Raw genomic sequence first — 22361 nt, 5'->3', positions numbered from 1 at the left:
TTAAATCCAGAGACAAACACAAGTTATCTACCTATGGCAAGCAGGTTCATTCAAGGTTTGAACTGTAACTTGAATTATTCCTTAAGAACATACAATTTGTTGAGCTTAAAAGCTGTTCTGCTATTCTTTCTAAAAATGTACTTTTAAACTATTTCTATCTCTCTTGGTAACTTCAGGCAGGAAGGTTGTTTTTAGCATTATTCTTTTCTCTTTAAACTTATGAAGGTGACTGTTTGCCTTTAGCAAACGTTTATTCTTATTAGTCTTACCAGCCTGCTTAATGAGCATCAGCTCTCACCTTTTGGCTTCTATAGCTTAGATACTTTATTCTGAAAGTACTGCATTCATGTAAAAAAGTGATATTCTGTATTTGTAACTATAGCTAGAGAAATCATATGTACAGTGAAAATAAGCCTCAATGAATATTTCTCACAGAGAATGTAAGAGCGTGTGATGGTATTTTACTCAGTTCTGATTTCAACTTTGTGCATATGAGATGTGCTTTGGTAGTAAGTTCTATGACACTGCCTTCTTTTCAAAATACCAATTCAGAATCTTAAATCTTTTCTCTTTCCTAGAAATAATAGTAATTACTAACTTAATGGACAAAAGTTGATTGTCACACCCTAACAATGATTTTTTATGAAATTGATTATTTTCTTAAGAAGTCAATAAAGAAGAGATGAAAGTCAAAAATAGAAGTATTATGGACTGAAATATGTCTGTCTGCTTATTTTTTCCCCTTAGATTAGTATGTCTAAATTCAATCAAAGTTGGATGTTTGAGACTGGGAATTTTACACATCTTGATGAAAAAAAAAAAATCTGCAAAAATTATAGCCAATAGGTAACACTAATTGTGGATGCTACTCTAAAAGTTTATCTGAGATCTAAACTCCTTAAGGTAATACGAAGTATTTTCAAAGCATTTTAAATATTTTAAAAGATCACCCCGAAGAAGAGAAAGGGTAGATATAGCCTCATATTTGAGACAGCAGTGCCACCTTGTGACAAGCTATTTCAACATAATTCTGCTCCTTATTTCTTTATTTTTAACCGACTCTGTTTACTTACACCATATAATGATATGATGAGGAAAATAATGCACTTCGAGTTTTTCAGGGCACTTTATAAAATCACTTATTAACGAGAAAAAAGTCAATTTTCCTTTATTTATTAATCATCAGACAAACAATGATCAACAGTTTTAAGCAGTCACTATATTAAAACATTTTCCTAGGCTTTATAAAAATTCGTAAAATAGCCATTGGTTCTGACTGCTGCTCTTGAGAAACACATAATCAGATAGAAAGACTGACAAAACCAGGCTCAAGAAACAAACATTTGGCAAATAAATTTAATAGCAGAGAATGGCACTTTTCAGAGTACTTCAAACCAGGAAGGTATTCTGGAAAAGAGAAAATTTCTATTCTCTCACAATTCTTACTAGACCATAAAAGGAATAACAAGTAACCAAAAAAACAATCAGTAAGAGTGAAAGGATAGGAGAATTGGTCATAAAACTTTTCCTCTTTAAGTTTAAAGCTCCTTGAAAACTGAGCATCTTCTTGTTCTCTGTGATCCCATGAAGGCTTAACAATAACAAGTATCCATTGAATTAAATTTTTTAATTCTTTCATCAATGCTCTTAATCCTAATATATTTCAAGATTCTTGGAGTCCTTTTATTACACTGGCAATATGCAATTTATCATTAACCTGAGAGATAACTGGGTTTTATCTTCTAAATAATTCTTTTATAGCAAATAGATATTTTTCAGACATTCAGCTGTTTTGTAATTCATGTCTAGTCATAATCTAAGAGGATATTTGCCCCCTAAAGATGGTTAAATATAACCCCTTCTTTAAATCCACTGGTATTTTAACACAGAAAATTAAAGTGTGCTTTTCCCCTAGGCTAATCTAGCGAAATGTGCAGACTTTTTGTCCATATTGAAAACGTGCAGACTTTTTGTCCATTAGATTCTTGCATAGAAGGTCAATTTATTCTCTTCCTTTGGTTTGTCAGGGCTTCCTCCACATGTCGTTACTACTTTACAAGAAAAGTATTTGTGTTACCGAGCCCAAGCTCACTCTGCTTGCCACACGACGGGCCAATGAATCGGAGATGAGGTGTTGAGGCAAGGAATACTTTATTCAGAAAGCCGGCGGACCAAGAGGATGGCAGACTAGTGTCTCCGAGAAAACATCTTATGGGGGTCTGGATACCAGTTTCTTTTATAGCACAGAGAGAGGGAGGGGATGAGGAAGTAAAGTAAAAAGGCCATAGTTTTGCAAATATCCCCTGGGATGGCCAGCCTCAGGGAGGGGATGTGTTCATTTCATCTTTCTTGCAGCCATCCACAGATATTTCCCTGAACAAAGGCACTTTGGTTTAACAATCAGGCAGAGGGGGAGGGTTCCCTGAGGCAGGCCATTATGTACAGACAGTATCCTTTTAGTGAACAAAAGCAACGGGAAGCAAAGGTTAAAGTAAAAGAAACGGATCCAACATGGAGTCAGATCTGGCTTTTCTCTGTTACATTTTCTTTGAATAATTTACCTTCACTATCTCTCCCTGTAATTTGTATATATATTAAATATATACATATATTTATATAAATATATTCACATGCTTTGCTACCAAATTCTTACTTTTAAAGTTTACTTACTAGTCATTATTTAACAACATATTTACTGTTACTTAGAAAGTGGCTTTCATTTTCTGACAGAAGATGTAGCAAGTTTATAAATGACTACTTTTAATTATAAAAGGTTTTAATATGCTGCCATGAATCTAAAATATGATTTCATTAACATATCCTAGAGGTTAAGCTGGTAGTGAATATTTACTTTTTTTAGCTGGTTAAAGTTATGTTGACATGCAGAAATAACAAGGAACAGAAGATGAGATATCTTTGGATTCTGTTTCATAACCGGATCACTTTAGGTGACAGAGCAGATGGTCAGCAATGTGTAAACAGAGCACTGATTTAACCAGATAAATTCCAGCATAGGTATAATGGATGTATTTCAGACTCAGTTTCATCATTTACTCTGCAAATTTCATTTCATCCCATTCCCTGTTTCATAATAACATTATTCATAGAAAAATAAGTAATAATTAAATGCTTATTTATGCTATACTCATCACTACATACTGTTTTATATATTGTTATTTAGCATTATAAATATGCCCAGAATTATGAATTTTAATTTCATTTACTTTAATCCTACATTGTATATATTTATATAACTGAATCATAGGTAATATATATGACACCATATTCTTTTATGTTAGTAAGTAGTCATGCAAAAAAAAATATTCAAGATTAAAGAACACCGTTGTATTATTTTGTTTTTTGTTTGTTTGTTTGTTTTTGGGGTACGTGGGCCTCTCACTGTTGTGGCCTCTCCCGTTGCGGAGCACAGGCTCCGGACGTGCTGGCTCAGCAGCCATGGCTCACGGGCTCAGCCGCTCTACCGCATGTGGGATCTTCCCGGACGGGGCATGAACCCGTGTCCCCTGCATCAGCAGGCGGACTCTCAACCACTGCGCCACCAGGGAAGCCCCGTTGTATTGTTTTTGTCCAATTTTTTCTCCTACTTTCTGTTGCTACATTCAGTATTATTTTCACCCTCAAAAAATATAAGAGGATTACATGTGACACATCTGATTGCTCATTGCTAAATTTTGAAATAAAAATCTAAAATCTTCATTAATTTTAAACTGCTAAGTAAATATTTCTCCAATTCCTTCCTTAAAACACATTAAAAATAAGGTGTAGTTTTACTTTAGCCTTAATTTTTAAAATTTTATTCATTGTCCTTTCACATTTGAATTTTTATATTGACAGAAATAGATCTAGATAATAAATAAATATATTTTCTGGTATAAATGAAAACCAATTTTAAAAAACAGACACATAAATTATGGGGAAATCCACATTGAAATGATTATGAACAACCCTAATTCTTCACCCTTCATATTCATTCTTACTGTCTTCCCAGTTTGTAAATATATGTTTCCTGCTTCTGGATCATAATTGTCTTTTATTGTAAAAAGGGAACGTGATTCATCCACATACAGATTTCCAGGGGAAAATTTTTCTATTTTCTCACAACCTATGTAATGAGGAATTTCTTCTTTAATCTCTCCCATTTCCACTAAATCTAGCTTAGGGGAAAAAAAAACACACTTCTCTTTAATTTTCTGTGTTAAAGTACCAGTGGATTTAGAGAAAAGGTTATATTTAGCAGTCTTTAGGGAGGAAATATCCTCAGATTATTTTAAAATTACAATTATGAATTACAAAACAACTTAATGTCTGAAAAACATCTATTTGCTATAAAAGAATTATTTAGAGGATAAGACCCAGTTATCTTTCAGGTTAATGTTAAATTTCATATTGTCAGTGTAATAAAAGGACTCCAAGAATTTTGAAATATATTAAGATTAAGAGCATTGATGAAAGAATTAAAAAATTTAATTCAGTGGATATTTATTATTGTTCAGCCTTCATGGGATCATAGAGAAAAAGATGCTCAGTTTTCAAGGAGCTTAAAATTTAAAGAAAAACAGTTTTTTAACTGATTTTCCTATCATTTTACTCTTACTGATTGCTTTTTTTGGTTACCGAATTAGATATTGTAGGAAAAGATTAAATTACAATACTGTTGACTGGGGTGAGGAAGATAAGAACTAGCCATAGTTTTCATTGCATTGAAATCATCTGAAATTCAATAGTTAATATTGAGAACTCTAACTGCCACTTAATAAAAATATCTGCTTTGGAAATAGAAAATGCAACCCTGAAAACTTAACTCTTTCTTTTTAATTAAGTTCTATCTGTAAGAAACAGTTGCTGCAACTTTTCCTTTTTGTGTGTGTGCAGAGGATTTATGTGAATATATCAAATGTTCAAAACTGTATTAGCCTCCTACATCTAGGCAGCCACTTCCTTCTATACTAACCCTAACTTGTCCAGGTAATGGAAAAAAGTAATTTTGAAAGTCATATTTCGTATAACTGGATGTAGTCATAGCACAGCAGCAAATGTCTTAAAGTTGTTATAAATCGTGCAAAACTACTTCCTTGTGACAGCTTGTTGAGCATTTAAATGGAAATCAGAGAACCTAAGCTATCTATTTCAATTCAGTCAGCAATTCTGCAAAGCTAAAAAATTTAAATGCCACAGTACTGTGAAAACACAAACTATCAAAAATTTATACAATTAAATTAAAATCTATAAAACTACTTTGTTTTCAAACATTTACTAATCTCCTTGTAAACATACATTTCTTTTACAAAATCACGTACACTCTATAATGCCCATATCATGTATATTGTCTTCAAATTACTTTTATGTTCTGATTCTATTTAAGCTTAGATTTCTAAACAGGGTTATTTGAAATTGTTAATCCTCCCCCATATGATTCTCACAGAGGAGGTTTCCAGTTGCACCACTCTACTGATACTACCAAGGTCACCAATGGCAAGGTAACCAGTTGTCTATCCAGCACTTCTGCCCCTATATGTTTCCTATGACTCTTTTCCTTATTTTAGTTCTTTTGTTTTTGTTACAGTAAGTCCTAGTTCTGAGCTCCATAGCTATCTCTTATCCTCTTTAAAACTCCTTTTTCCAAACCTTCACTGTTTCCATTCCCATCTTTTCCATTCCTTTTTCTTCCCTTCCTTCCATTCCTTTCCTTTCTTTTCACTCTATAAATATAAGTAAAACTCCACATAAGGCCTCAACTACCTTGTATATTGAAGACTCCAAAATACGTATATGCAGCAAAGATTTTTCTTATAAAGCCTGAATCTATATGTTCAGCTGCCCACTGAACATCACTACCTAGAAACTCATGTGTTCAAACCTGAATTATCATCTTTATTCCATTTCATTCACCTCCAATTCTTTATTCCTTTTCAATTCTTTATCAACTCTTCTCTAATTCTTCTCCACTCATATTCACCATGTTCTCCTTTTTAGTGATGGCACCATCTATCTTCTATACTAAATCACAAATTTTAGAGGTTATTCTTAAATCATTCTTCACCATCTATATTACATTAATCAGGAAACATTTTTAATTCTACTTCCTGAATACTGTAAGGATTATTTCCTTAATTTCTATCTTTACAACACTGCCTATATTCAGTTTCTCCCCATTTTTCACTAGCAACATCCTGACTAGTCTCCCAACCTCATCATCTTCCTCACTAAAAACACAATGCTTTCTTTCTCTTTTCTTTTTTCACAATAGTACCTAGTTATAGATAGAGTAAATATATAGAAAACAAGTAGTCTCTCCAGAACTAACACAAATAAAGTGGTCTTCTCTTCTTTCTGCTCGTATATTGCCAAACATTTAATAGTGAGTCTTTATATTACCTAGTCAGATATCATGCAATTGAGGACAAAAACACCAACACTAGTTTCTCTGGGAGCATGTCTGATTTCTAATGGTGGGGCCTATAAATCTTCTATATCCTTCACTTTTCATACTCCTAAGCATTCCACTCCTTCACCATTTTGGTGGCACTTTTACAAACATCCCCTAATTACTAGCTGAATGTAGTCTCTCCTGGGATTTCAATGCTCAACTATATTATACAACACAATATAGATGGAGCATATTAGTGACTTTAACCCATCAAATAAATCTGTTATGGATCACCTTTGAGCAAATATCCAACTTGTTAATAAACCATGTGTTATGTATAAATATTAGGATTGTTTTTCTCTTTCTGTGAAAATGCCATTGAAATTTTGATAGGGATCATGTTGAACCTGTAGATCCTTAAGTATTATGGACATTTTTAACAAAATTAATTCTTCTAATCCATGTACATGGGGTATCTTTTCATTTACCTGTGTCTTCATTTCTTTCATCAGTGTCTTACGGTTTTCAGTGTACAGGTCTTTCACCTACTTGGTTAAATGTATTCCTAAGTATTTTATTGTTTTTCATGCTGTTGTAAGTGGGATTGCTTTCTTAATTTATCTTTTAGAAAGTTTACTGTGTATAAAAATGCGACTGATTTTTGTATACTGATTTTGTATCCTACAGCTTTACTGAAATAGCTTATGAGTTCTGAAAGTTTTATTGGTAGAGTCTCTAGGAATTTTTATATACAAAATCATGTTATCTATAAAGAGACAATTTTACTTTTTCTTTTCTGATTTGGATGCCTTGTATTTCTTTGTTTTCCCTAACTGTTCTGGCTAGTACTTTCAGTACTGTGTTAAATAAAAGTGGCAAAATCAGGCATCCTTATCTCATTTCTAGTCTTAGAGGAAAAGCTCTCAGTTTTTCACCACTGAGTATGTTACTTGTCTGCTTATTATATATGGCTTTTATTATGTTGAGATACATACTTTATATATCTAATTTGTTAAGATTTTTTACCATAAAAGTATATTGAAGTTTTTCAAATGTTTTTCTACATCTACTTACATAATAATATTTTTTTTATCCTTCATTCTGTTAATGTGGTGTGTCACATTTATTAATTTGGTATATTGAACCATAGTTGCATCCCAAGTATAAATCCCACTTGACCATGGTGTATGATCTTTGTTAATGTGTGTTAAATTCAGTTTGATAATATTTTGTCGAAGATTTTCGCATCTATGTTCATCAGGGATATTATTCTGTAATTTTACTTTCTTGTAATGTCATCATCTGATTTTGGAATCAGAATAATTCTGGCCTCATAAAATGAGCTCAGAAGTGTTCCTTCCTCTTTGATTTTTTTTTTTGTTTGTTTGTTTTTGTCTTTGGAAGAGTTTGAGAAGGACTCGCATTAATTCTTCTTTTAGTGTTTAGTAGAATTCAACAGTAAAGTCATCTGGCCCTGAGCTTAGATTTTCTATTTATTTCAGATTTTCTATTTATTTTTTACCCAGTCTTGATAGGTTGTATGTTTTCCAGTCTTGATAGGTTGTATGTTCTACAAATGTATTACTTTCTTCTAGGTTATCTAATTTCTTGGCATATAATTGTTCATAGTAGTCTCTTACAATACTTTATATTTTGTGTTATCAGTTGTAACGTCCCTTTCATTTCTGCTTTTATTTGTTTGAGTCTTCTCTCTTTATTTCTTAGTTGTTCTAGCTAAAAGTTTGCCAATTTTGTTTATCTTTTCAAAAAACCAGCTTAGTTTCATTAATCTTTCTGTTGTTTTTCTAGTCTCTATATCATTTATTTTTGTTCTAATCTTTATTATTTTATTCCTACTTCTTACCTTGAGTTTAGCTTGTTCCTTCTTTTCCAGTTCCTTGAAGTGTGAAGTTGAATTTTTTATTTGAGATCCTTTTTTTTTCTTAATATAGGCAATTATTACTATACTTCTCCTTGAGAATTGCTTTTGCTGCATGCTGTAAGATTTCATATGCTGTATCCACTGTCATTTAAAAAAAATTTATTGAAGTAACATTGATTTATAACATTATATGTTTCATATGTATAACATTACATTTCTATTTCTGTATACCCTACAATATGCTCACCACCAAAAATTTATTTTCCATTCATCACCATACAGTTGATCCCACTTACCCATTTCACCCTCCACCCTGACTCTTTGCATCTATTTGTTTGTTGTTGTTTGGTTTGGTTTGTTCATATATTTTGTTTTTGTGTATTTGTTTGTTTATTAGTTTTTTTTGTATTCCATATATAAGTGAAGTCATACAGTATTTTTCTTTCTCTGTCTGACTTATTTTACTTAGTATAATACCTTCAAGGTCCATCCATACTGTTGCAAATAGCAATATTTCATTTTTTCCTATTTCTAGGAAAAATGTCCTTGGGATTTTTATAGGAACTGCATTAAATCTGTAGATTGCTTTGGGTAATATGGACATTTTCACAATGTTATGTCTTTCCATTCATGAGCACAGAATATCTTTCCATGTATTTGTGTCTTTTTCCATTTCTTTCAACAATGTCTATAGTTTTCAGTCTATAAGTCTTTCACCTCCTTGGTTAAATTGATTCCTAGGTATTTTTGTTGTGATTATAAATGGGATTGTTTCTAAATTTCTCTTTCTGACGTCTCACTGTTATTATAAATAAATGCAACAGATTTTGTATATTGATTTTATATCCTGTTACTGTACTGTATTCATTTATTATTTCTAATAGTTTTTTGGTAGAGTCTTTAGGGTTTTCTATATATTAAATAATTTCATCTGCAAATAGTGACAGTTTTACTTCTTTCTTTTCAATTTGGATGTCTTCTATTTCTTTTTCTTGCCAAATTGCTCTCACTAGGATTTCCAAAACTATGTTGAATAAGAGTGATGAGAGTGGGCATCCCTATCTTGTTTCTGATCTTAGAGGGATAGCTTTCCACCTTTCACCATTGACTATGATGTTGGCTGTGGGTTTCTCACATATGAGCTTTGTTATTTTGAAGTACATCCCTTCTATACCCACATTATCGTTTTTATAATAAATGGGTGTTGAATCTTGTCAAATGCTTTTTCTGCATCTATTAAGAAGACAATACTATTTTCATCCTTCATTTTGTTAATGTGGTGTATCGCACTGATTGATTTATGAATGTTAAACCATACTTGTATCCCTGGAATTAAACCCACTTGACCATGGTGTATGATCCTTTTAATGTATTGTTGAATTTGGTTTGCCAATATTTTGTTGAGGATTTTTGCATCCATTTCATCAGAGATATTGCCCTGTAACTTTCTTTTTTTGTGTGATGTCTTTGTCTGGCTTTGGTATCAGGGTGATATTGGCCTTGTAAAATGAGTTAGGAAGTGTTCCCTTCTCTTTAATTTTTTTCAATAGTTTGAGAAGAATAGGTATTAGAACTTCTTTAAGTGTTTGGTAGAATTCCCTTCTGAAGTCGTCTGGCCCCAGACTTTTGTTTCATGGGAGATTTTGATTACTGTTTTCATCTCTGAACTAGTGGTTGGTCTATTCAGATTCTCGATTTCTTCACAACTCAGTCTTGGAAGGTTGTATGGTTCTGAGAATATGTCCATTTCTTCTAGGTTGTCCAAATTGTTGGTGTACAGTTGTTCAAAACATTCTCTTACAGTTCTTTGTATTTCTATGGTATCCATTGTTATTTCTCCTCTTTTGTTTCTGATTTTATTTATCAGAGCCTTCTCTCTTTTTTCTTAGTGAGTCTAGCTAACAGTTTGTTGATTTATCTTTTCAAAGAACCAGCTCTTAGATTCTTTGATCTCTTCTATTGTTTTTTTAGTCTCATTTCATTTATTTCTGCTCTGATTTTTATTATTTCCTTCCTTCTACTAAATTTGAGCTTCATTTGTTCTCCTTTTTCTAGTTCCTTTTAGTGGTAAGTTTAGATTGAGATTTTTTTCATTTCTTGAGGGAGGTCTGTATTGCTATTAAACTTCCCTCTTAGTACAGCTTTTTCTGTATTCCATTGATTTTGATATGTCTTATTTTCATTTTAATTTATCTTCAGGTAATTTTTGATTTCTCCTTTGATTTCTTTGTTGACCCAATACTTGTACAGTATCATGTTGTTCAGTATCTATGTATTTATGACTTTTCCAGTCTTCTTCCTATAGTTGAGCTCTAGTTTCATTCCATTTTTATCAGAAATAATGTTTGATATGATTTCAATTTTCTTAAATTTATTGAGACTTGTTTTGTTTCCCAACATATGGTCTATCCTTGAGAAAGTTCCATATGCACTCCAGAAGAACGTGTAGTCTGCTGCATTTGGATGGAATGTTCTGTACACATCTATCAAACCCATCTAGTCTAATGTTTCATTTAAGGCTGTTTCCTTGTTGTGTTCTGTCTGGATGATCTGTCCATTGATGTAAGTAGTGTGTTAAAGTCCTCTACTATTATTGTGTTGCTGTCAATTTCTACCTTTAGGTCTGTTAATAATTGTTTTATATATTTTTGTGCTCTTGTTTTAGGTGCATATATTAATTACTATATGTACTTCTTGATGAATCATCCTCTTTATTTTTGTATATTGTCTCTTATTACCTTTTTTTTGACTTTAGGTATATTTTGTCTGTGAGCATAGCTACACTAGCTTTCTTTTGGCTGCTATTTGTTTGGAACACTGTCTTCCATCATTTCACTTTTAGCCTATGTTTGTCCTTAGAGCTGAGCTGAGTCTCCCGGAGGCAGCACATAGTTGGGTCTTGTTTTTAATCCATCCAGACTCTCTGTGCCTTTGATTGGCAAATTCAGTCCATTTACATTTAAGGTGATTATTGATGGGCGAGGACTTAATACTGCCATTTTATCTTTTGTCTTCTGGTTGCTCTAGATCATTATCATTTCTTTTTCCTTGTGTTTCTGTCTGCCATTTTGGCTTGGTAATTTTCTATGATATTTTTATCCGTTTCCTCTTTTTTATGCTTTGTGTCTCTGCTATATGTTTGTTTTGTGGTTATTCTGATTTTTGTGTTAAATGTCTCATAGATAAAATAGTCCCTTTTCTGCTGATATCATCTTATCTTCATTTATATATATGAATTCCATCCTTTTCCTATTCCCCTTTTACATTTCTGTTTCAAATTATCCTTTTTTTATGTTGTGAGTTTGCTGAGACAGCTGTAGTTATTTTTTTTGCTTTCCTTTTTTCTCCCTTTAACCTTTATGCTATAATAAAGTATTTAAAAACCTAATCAGATAAAGAGTTGTAATTTTCTAGTTCTATTTATCACCTTGCTCAAAGTTTTGTGTATTTTTACCATTTTGTTTCTGGAAGAACAACTCCTTTCAATATCTTTCATAAGGCAGATCTAGTATTGATGAACTCCCTCAGCTTTTATTTGTTTGGGAAAGTCTTTTATTCCTCCTTCATATCTGAATGATGTTTATTGGACAGAATATTCTTAGGTGACAGTTATTATCTTTCAGTATTTTGAGAATGCCATTGCATTCCCTCCTGGCCTGTAGGGTTTCTGTTGAGAAATCAGATGACAGCCTAATGGAGTCTCCTCTGTAGGTTACCATCCTTTTCCCTGGCTGCCTTTAAAATTCTTTCTTTGTCATTGACTTTTGACAATTTAATATTATGAGTCTTGGAGAAGGTTTCTTTACATTAAAATAATTAGGTGTTCTCTTAGATTTATGGGCTTGTATATCCAGTTCCTTCCCAAAGTCTGGGAAGTTCTCAGCTATTATTTCTTTAAATTATCTCCCTGCTTCCTTTCTCCCTTCTTATCCTTCTGAGATAACCATTTTCCTAATGTTGTCCTTCGTAAAAGGGTTGAATAGCTCTTGTTGAATTTTTCATATCTGTTTCTCTTTCCTCTCTTCTAGACTTCTATCTTTGAGCTCACTAATTCTCTCTTTCCATATGGTCTGCTTTAATTTCAATGTTTTCTAATGAATTATTCACCTCATTTATTGAGTTATTCAGCTCCAGAATTTATGTTTCGTTCTTTTTTAGAACTTCAATCTATTTGGTAAAATATTCCTCGTGTCCATTAATTTTAGTCCTGAGCTCATTGAACTGCCTTTCTGAGTTTTCTTGTACCTTGTTGAGTTTCTTCATGACAGTTATTTTGAATTCTCTATCAGTTATACAACAATATTCCATGCGTTTAGGTCTGATTTCTGAAGAACTTTCATTTTCATTTTGTGATTGTTCATTTTACTTGACAAATTGCTCCTCTTTCAATGCATTTAAAGTTAAATGACTTTAGAAATTAGAGTCCTTTCTTTTATTTTCCAGTAGGTGGCGCTGTGACACAAGTTTTTGGTTTCTCTACAGTGAGCTGCCTCTGGTTACAAATATTTGAAAGTTCGCACTTTTCAGCCTCCATCTTCTGTGTAAGAGGTATGGCTCTGTGCCTTCGTTGTTGCTTCTTGTGACTCCGAGCTCCTTGCAGCCTTGCTTCCGCCAGAGCCCCTGTCGTCACTGGGATGGTGGGCTCCTTCCTCCTGTCCCTAATCCCTTGAGACACAGGCTCTGCCCTGGGGTGGGAGGGTGAGAGTTGTGGGGGGAAACCAGGGTCACACAGGCACCTCTACTGTGTCCAGTGTTTTAAGGTATCTGGCCTCTGCCACAGCCAGTGGGGGGGTGTGGAGGTGTAGAATTTGTGGGCACCTCAACAGCTGGAGGAATGGGGTTTCAGGCCCCACTGCCATGCCTGCCCAGTTACCTGTGGCCACAGGCACTGGAGTGGTCTGGAGGCTGGAGTCCTGTGCACCATTTCTCCTGCTGTTGCTAAGGTTTCTGAAGCTGTGGGCTAAGCTACCATGGTCAGAGGGCTGGGATGGCAGGTACCAACTCCTCTGTTCCTTTAGTTCTGCCTCTTCTATGTGTTCCAGTCTACTCACCTTTAAATGCACAGATGTGTAGAATCCTCCTACATCCTTTTGTCTTGTGTGGAGGTACCTTTGTTGAGTTGTGGGTATTTTATTGGTTGTAGATTGAAGAGGAGAGAAAAAGGTAGCTTTTCTCCCCACCATGCTTCTGATAACACTCCATTTGTGTTTGTTTCAAGTTATTTATGTATTTATTTATTTATTTATATTTTTTATTTTTTTATCTTTGGCTGCATCGGGTCTTGGTTGCTGCATGCGGGCTTTCTCTAGCTGTGGCGAGCAGGGGCCATTCTTCGTTATAGTGCACAGGCTTCTCATTGCAGTGGTTTCTCTTGTTGTGGATCATGGGCTCTAGGCTCACAAGCTTCAGTAGTTGTGGCATGCCGGCTCAGCAGTTGTGGCTTGCAGGCTCCAGAGAGCGAGCTCTGTAGTTGTGGCGCACAGGCTTAGTTGCTCTGTGGCATGTGTGATCTTCCCGGAACAGGGATCAAACCCCATGTCCCCTGCATTGGCAGGTGGATTTTTAACCACTGTGCAACCAGGGAATCCCCCTCAAGTTATTTTTGATAACCCTTTTGATTTCTTCTTTGACCCAGTGTTATGGTATGGAACCACAAACACACCAAATAGTCAAACCAATCTTGAGAAAAGAGAACAAAGATGGAGGCACCACACTTCTTGATTTCAAACTACATTACAAAGTTATGGTAACTAAAACAGTATGGTACTGGCATAAAAAAAGGCACATAGATCAATGCAACTGAATAAAAAACCCAGAAATAAACCCACACATATATGGTCAAATGATCTTTGAGAAGGATACCAAGAACACACAATGGGAAAGGCATAGTCCTTTCAAGAAATGATGGTAGGAAAACTGGATGTCCACATGCAAAAGAATGAAACTGGATGCCTGCCTTACAGCACTCACAAAAATTAATTCAAAATAAATTAAAGATTTAAATGTAGAACTCAAAACCATAAAACTCCTAGAAGAAAACAGGGAAAAAGTTTTGTGACACTGGTCTTGTCAATGATTTCATGGACATGACACCAAAAGTACAGGCTAAAAAAAGCAAAAGTAAACAAGTGGGACTGTATCGAGCTAAAAGGCTTCTGCATAACAAAGGAAACATTAAAATAAAAGAAAGAAAAGGCAACCTACAGAATGGGAGAAAATATTTGCAAACTATGTATCTGGTAAGGGTTTAATATCCAAAAATATATAAAGAACACTTACAACTCAATATATATATATATCACAATTTAAAAATGGGCAAAGGACCGGAATAGACATTATTTCAAAAAGACATACAAACAATCCATAGATACATGAGAAGGTGCTCAACACCACACGTCATTAGAAAAATGCAAATCAAAACCATAATGAGATATTACTTAACACCAGTTAGAGTGTCTACTATCAAAAAGACAAGAGATAACAAATATTCACAACGATGTGGAGAAAAGGGAACCCTGTACACTGCTGTTAAGAATGTAAATTGGTACAGCCATTATGGAAAACAATAGTTCCTCAAAAATTAATAATAGAACTACCGTATGATCCAGCAATCCTTCTATGTATATATCTGAAAGAAAGAGAGTCAGTATCTTGAATTGATACCTGCACTCTTATGTTCATTGCTGCATTACTTACTATAGCCAAGGTATAGAAATAACCTAAGTGTTCCTCAGTGGGAGAATGGATAAAGAAAACATGGCATATCTATATATAATGAAATACTATTCAGCCATTAAAAAAAGAAATACTGCCATCTGTGATGACATGAATGAAACTGGAAGACATTATACTAATTGAAATAAGTCATACAAACAGAGACAAAACTGTATGATCCCACTTATATGTGGAATCTTAAAAAAAAGAATGGAGCTCATAGAAACAGATAGTAGAATGATGGTTGTCAGGGTCTGGGGGTGCTGGGGGAATCGAGAAGGTATAACACTTTCAGTTATAAGATGAATAAATTCTAGGGCTGTAATGTATTGCATAGTGTCTATAGTTAATAATACTGTACTGTATACTTGAAATTTGCTGAGTGTCTTTTTTTTTTTCTTAAGAGAGTAAGTCTTAATCATTTTACCACACTCACAAAAGAAAATAGTTAACTATATTAGATGATAGATATGTTAATTAACTTAATTGTGGTAATTATTCCATTGTTTAAGGATCAACACAATTCTACTCTGTTCCATGTGCCCAACACTTTGTTACTGCTGGCTCAGTTTGAGAGTGGTGAATTCATTCAAGATGCAGTGGGGTCCAAAGCCTTAGTTCACATGAACCTGTATAGGCCCTCAAAATATGGGCCAGATGTCATCTAGGGATTGCCTGCCCCTTGAGAGCTAGAAAGACTTGATAATATTCCCATCCCCACTTACTTTGGAAACCCAAAGCTGTCAACATTTCTGTTGATGGATGGTAGGGAGGGAATGAGTTTATGTCCCCATGGTCATCTCAATGTTTTACTGGCTTCTCTAACTCTTTTCCCTCATCAGTTCCTAATTTTATGTCCTTTCCTAGAAAAAAAAAATCTCCTTCTTTCTAGTACAGACCTAGAAAACCACATTTACACTCTTGGGGTCTTGTCTCAGAATCTCACTCTGTCAGTGGTTTTTCAAGATATCTTCTTAAAGAGGAAGATTTTATCTATGAGATAATTCAGATGCCAGATACTAAAATAATATATTTTCACCTTCTAATAACTGTCTTATTACTCAACTTCTATGATTTGGGAATTTATTTCTTAGCTGTAAAGTGGCTCCATGGAAGGCAGGCCTGTTCAAGTACCTTAAATATCTTTTTCAGTATCCTGAGACATGTAGAGGAAAATGTCTTTCCCAAGATCACACTGCTATTTAGTATCAGAGCCATACTGTAGCTAAGAGCCTCTGAATTCTCATTCCAGTGTCCTTCTTATCACTCCACACTGCACTGATATTCCAAATAAATGCAATCATTATATAGGTAACATATTGAAAGAATTTTCTCATTTAATCAAATGTGAAACGTTCAAATTACTTAACGAGAAGATTTTAAATTTTTATTTTCCTTTGAATATTGAAATTGATAGTAACCACTCCTGGACCAGATATTCTTTGTGACTTTACATTAGAAAAGCAATTACATATTCTTACAATTTATTGCTCTTTCAAATATGCCATATAGTTCAAAATATCATGTAGTAATACAATTACTAAATTAATCATTGCTGCGAAGTCAATTTTTGTTTATTTACAATTTTAACTCAGACTATAGGCAAATTTAATTTTATAAAATTTAAAAATTAGAGATGTTTAAGTAGAGAGAATTGAAGTAATTAAATGAAATTGACTTGTATCTACTCAATTTATACAAATGCCTTATTTATTTTTTTTCTAGTCAATATAAGGTTTTATTGGGATAATAAGTAAAACTTGTTGCACATTCATTGTGGCAGGCACTATGCCCTATATATTATGCTGTTTCTGTAACTTCTCTATGAGTTAGCTATTATTTATAATTATTAGCTAGGAACATGAAGGTGCATGTGGAAAGTAAATTGCCCACAGACACACAATAAAGTAGTAGGAATTGAATTCATACCCAAATCTATCTCACACTAACACCCAGATTTTTACAGATGTGAAAATTGATTCTTTATTCACAATTATCAATATTATTTTACTATCTATATCTATATGTATGTAGATTATTTTTCAGAGGTTGCATGCTAATATCTAATGAAGAACTATACTTTTTCAATTACTCACTCATCAGTTAATTCATTTAAAGCCTATTTTATGTCAGACAGCACATTTGGTGCTAAAGGTTTAATATATGCTTAGATGTAAATAAGTATTTGAATAATTATGATGATTTTTCCTCCTAACATTTTATTAGCTTTTCTCAAATTACATATTTATTAAAATAGATAAAATACTATTAATGCAATAATAAATTTTGAAAATATTTTTCTAAGCTGTTTGAGATATTTTCCCCCTTGGAATCCTTGCCAGTTCCTCATTTAAATTTTTTCCTCCAAAATCTCTGGAATAATGAGAATGCAGCTTTGCCTGACCTGTAAATGGACTCACTTTCCAAGTTATATTGAACATATTTTCTTAGCTTTTTTGACTGTCCATAACATAATGGTTCATACTCATACAGTATTCATCTTTAAGCAACAAAATCTAGGACAGGATTTTGATAAGAAGGCTATCAAAAGCCTTTTGGAAGGCTTAGGAAGGATATCAAAAAGGATAGGAAGGCTTTTGATAGGAAGACTCACCTTAATTGGAAATATGTCAGCATTTTTTCTAGGTTACATGTAATGATGGACTTGATTGCATAAGAGTAGGGACATACCTGACCTAGCAGCATGTAAAGCATTCGCATAACACAGATGATTTAACTCTATGAATATACAATACTCCCAACAAAAATCTTTTTTCTTCTCAAACTAAACCTGCCATTTTTAAAGTTTAAAACATGTATTAAAATCCAGATTTGACTTTAATAATCTAACAAGGATGAACTAAATGATATAAACCTGTTCCAAAATCTAATATGACTTCAATCTAATTTGGTGGAAGATAGAAGATCAAGAGCAACAGACACCTTCTTGGACATACTTTAATTTGTACCTAAACTAGGAGATTTCAGAGAAATCCTTGGTTTTGGGAATGGTCTAGACCTATACAAGGGAATCCATATTGGCCTGTGCACCTATTTCTATTTCAAGGACAAGATGATGTAAGGTATTATCTGAGACATGTGAGAGAAAGGGAGAATACAAAATCCTCATAAGGATAATTCTAACATACCTTGAAACATTAATGTCACCACTTTATGGTATGTATGGAAAAAGAAGAGTTGTTTCACCTCTATCCCTGGGTGACCCACTATATACTCATCCTCAGTGCCTCTAACTCTGTGGTAAGCCACTACTCATGTTCTTGCTTGTCATCTTCCAGAATTCTTTCAAAGAATGCTGCTCCTTCCTCTTAAGTGGCAAGAAAGGGGACTGGCCTTACTTGCATTTTCCTGCCCTGAACCTTTATCCTCCTATTTATATGTCAATCATCACTGGAGGTTGGGAGAGATTAGAGTCAAACATAGCCTGGACACAGGTCATTGCCAAAGATTAAGCCCATCTTCAAGTCTACCCTTCTCTAGGAGTGCCTATTTCTTCATAGTGCAGATTCTGTAACACTCATTAACCAAATCTGCCTGCCATGTTGGTCAAGCTGTACAATATATGTGTTCCCATATTTCCAAAGTGAAGTAGGACACAGATTCCCCAGGATTTTCCAAAGTCTGTTTAACACTGTGGGGAGACTACATCAGGACTGCCTAGGTTTTAACCTGAGATGGATCAGGCAAATTAGTTTATGCTTGTGGCTTCAGAAATAGGAAATAGGAAAAAAAAATTCAGAAAAAACTTGTATTTATATCTTTAAAAAGAAAAACATTGAAATATCCTAATTCAAAACTCAGAACTTTGTTAGAATTTCTTTCATTTATAGAAAATTTAGAATTTTGTTTCTTTTTAAAAATTATTATTACAATAGAGTGTGGATTCCAAATGGTTTCAGTAGTTAGTGACTCTAAAAGTTTGAAACTAGCACTGGCTTTGGCATTTGAGTAACCATTGATATTTAGAAATGAATGTGAAATGAAAAGTAAAGTTTCTTTTATTTTTTCTAGGAGATATCTATTATGAAAGTCTGTCTCTCTGTCTCTCTCCCTCTCTATGTTATAGATATTATGCCTTGATTTCCAAATTTATAAGATTATAATTTAGTACTATAATGCATCCCTCATATATGCACATTTTCTGTTTCCCATCTTCCCCATATGGTTTTATTAATTAAATCCAAATTTACTGTTGTTAATATTATGTCTATGTAAACATTTTTCATTCTGAGCCAAGCATTATGACATTTTATTTCCTTTCTTAGACAAGAGTTTTTACTTTTCTAAAAGTTATTTATTTTTTTTATTTGCTTGGCATTCTTCAAATATCTACTTATGTCTTCCCAAACTTCCAACAACTCTCTAAAATGCTTTTCAATAAAATGATTCATGAGGTCAAACCCTTCAACTTTATTTTATTTTATTTTTCTAAAAAGACCTTTCTCACAAATTCCACCAATGAACTAACCTCATATTTACTGGTTTATCCATAGCCTGCTGGAGCCCTAATCTCCTGGGACTTTTTTTGTTATTATATTGAGAATTCCCTTAGCCTCTCTTCTGTATAGGATTCTATTTCAGAAATCTTAATTTCCTCTTTCTGGGTTTAATTCCTCCTTTCTGTGAAAAAAGGTATATGGGAGTTAGATATTTTTAGGTTTTTGCATGTGATAAGTATCTATTCTCCCCCACAAAGCATGGCTGATGGTATGGCTGGCTACAAAATTCTAAGTTGGAAATCATTTTCCTCAGGATTTTAAAGAATTTTTCTACTGTGCTCAAGCTTTCAGGGTTACTGTTAGTAAGTTTTCTAAAGTAGCTAACATTAATATAGGAATTCCTATATACCATGTTCTATATTAGCCTATTTATTCCTCATAACAAAGTTATGAAAAAGTAATATTATCCATAATGATAGTTGAGGAAATTGAGGTCGAAAGAAATTGAAAAGCTTGTCTCAGGTTACTTAGCAAATAAATTTTACAGTCAAAATCTGAATCTACACTCTATTGACTCTCTTGTACTGGCACTCTGGTGCTAATCTAATTTTGATCCACCATATGTAAACATAGTCATTCTCTTTCTCTGGAAGTTTTTAGCATCACTTTTTCCCCTTTGATTTTCTGAAATATTACAATATGCATTGCTTTTAACATTTCCAATTTTAATCTGTATACTCATATCCTTGATCTCATAATTGCCTCTTTCCTGTTTTCCATATAGTCTCTTCAAAAAATCTTTATAATTTGATGTTTAAATTCTGGGAATAATCCTCTAATTTTTTAACCTATTCTATTTTATTTTTTGTCTCTTGCCATTTTCCTCTATTTTCTGGAAGGTTTCCTCAATTTTACATTTCAACTTTTCTATTGAATATTTATTGCAGTTAGCACATTTTATTTTCAGGAATCCAATTCATGTGTATAAATCTATTTCCATTCTTTTTTATGTGTCCTATAACATTCTAGAATTTTTATAGTATCAATTTCCACCTTTGTTAGGTTTATTCTTAGGTACCTTATAGTTTTGCTGTTGTTGTAAATTATGTTTTTTAAATTACTTTTTCTAATTATGTTTGGTTTTCAAGAATGCCATTGATTTTGTACTGCTGTTTTTTATTTATCTTCATTTTCTTCTTTTACAATTACTTAGCATGGGCCATATATAGTTTCCTTCTTGATTATTAATCATTTTATTATTAATAAGTCTCTTAATGCAACAAAAGCTTTGTATGTCTATGCTGGGGTTTGGTGGCTGTGTGAATTGGGACAGCTTCATTTTGTGTATATTGTCTCAGAACATTTTTCCATCAATCCATCTGCTCTAAGATCATTTATTTTCTTTGTAGTACCTTTGTCTGTTTCTCAACATCTTTTCAGAATGAGCAGAAAATCTATATGGCTCCTTATGAAACTTATTATGTTATAGATTTCCTTTATGGTATTAGAGAGTGTATTTTATTCCCCCAAGCTAACACTTAGAATTGGATTATCAAATCAGACAAAAGTGAATCAGAGATCCTATTCCAGCATCAAACTTTTATAATAATTTCAAGGATATAGTCAATCAAGATGTTCAGACAAAACAGAGAAAGGCCTGAGATATCAACAGCAGCTCCTCAGGTCCCATTTTCCTGCATTGGTCATTAGTATCTGGCTCAGAACAATAGATCAGGTTTCTAAATAAGGTTAATGGGGTTACCTCAGAAAACAAGAGCAGTTACGGTATAAAACATTTCCATTTATGTCTCAGAGAATTGTATAACTTACAAGAAATACACCATACCACATAGATTCTAGGTTATATTTATTATAGGTAAGCCTGAGCCAGGAACACTCTATAAAGGGCATTTCAGAGATAAAATTTGTTCCCCCAGCAAATATCAGTAGTCCCTTTTCCCAGAAGTCCAGCTGACAAGGAGATTAGACCAGGTCACCTACCTTCTATTCTTTCTCTCAGGGCATCTGATGGTAAACAGAGTGAATATATTGCAGGTTAACTGCTTTAGTTACTTCTTTACACTCCCAAAAGGATTCTGTACAACTATCAAGCTAATCATCAAATATGTTCCTTGCTAATACTTGCAACTCTTACTAACTTCTTCCAGAAAGTATTGGTTTTCGTTGTGACTTTTAGAGTTTGTGTATAGTTCCAAGACTCACCACATCCTGGTAGCTCTCTGTTCAAATAAACAAGTCTTTGATTAGATCTTTAAGGTCAGAGACCTCTGTATTTCTAAGAGGTTTGGCCATGCTCAAAGTCTGTTGGTATTATTTCCTCTCTAGAAGAGTCCAAATTCCACTCTGTTGAATTTTCATGCTGGTCCTTATTGTTTATTATTTGGGCTGACAATCTCACAGTTTTATTAGAGATGAAGGGGATTATTCCCTATAGTTTTTGTTCTTGTTATTTTCTCTTTTCATTAAGGAGGAGGTTGGAATGGAGATAACTTTGCTGTGTAATCTTCAAACATAAGAAAATGAAACTTTTTTTAAAGACCTTCTTCTGCTATAACTAAAATGTCTGTGATTTGAAGAAGTTTCCTAAAACAAGATTTACTTCAAACTCATGTGCTTGATTTTTTTTGTGAAAGAATCAGTTTTATAAATTCTAGAATTAACGAGGATCCTATATAAACTTTAAAAATACACAAAAAGTTTTTGAAAAGCAAATGGTTAAATTTTGTGATAATTGCTTTTGGATTCTGAAAGTATATAATTGATACTGGTGAATATAAGAGTAAATAAAAGAAAAACAGAACTAAAATTTAGACTCACTTTCAACTACTTTAAATCAGTACCTAGAGTGTCAAATTTTATCTGCAGCAATAAAGAATTTAATTAATTTAAAGAATAC

Source organism: Delphinus delphis, chromosome 1 (assembly GCF_949987515.2).
Source record: "Delphinus delphis chromosome 1, mDelDel1.2, whole genome shotgun sequence".
NCBI classification, from domain to species: domain Eukaryota; kingdom Metazoa; phylum Chordata; class Mammalia; order Artiodactyla; family Delphinidae; genus Delphinus; species Delphinus delphis.
This window is presented reverse-complemented; position numbering follows the sequence as displayed.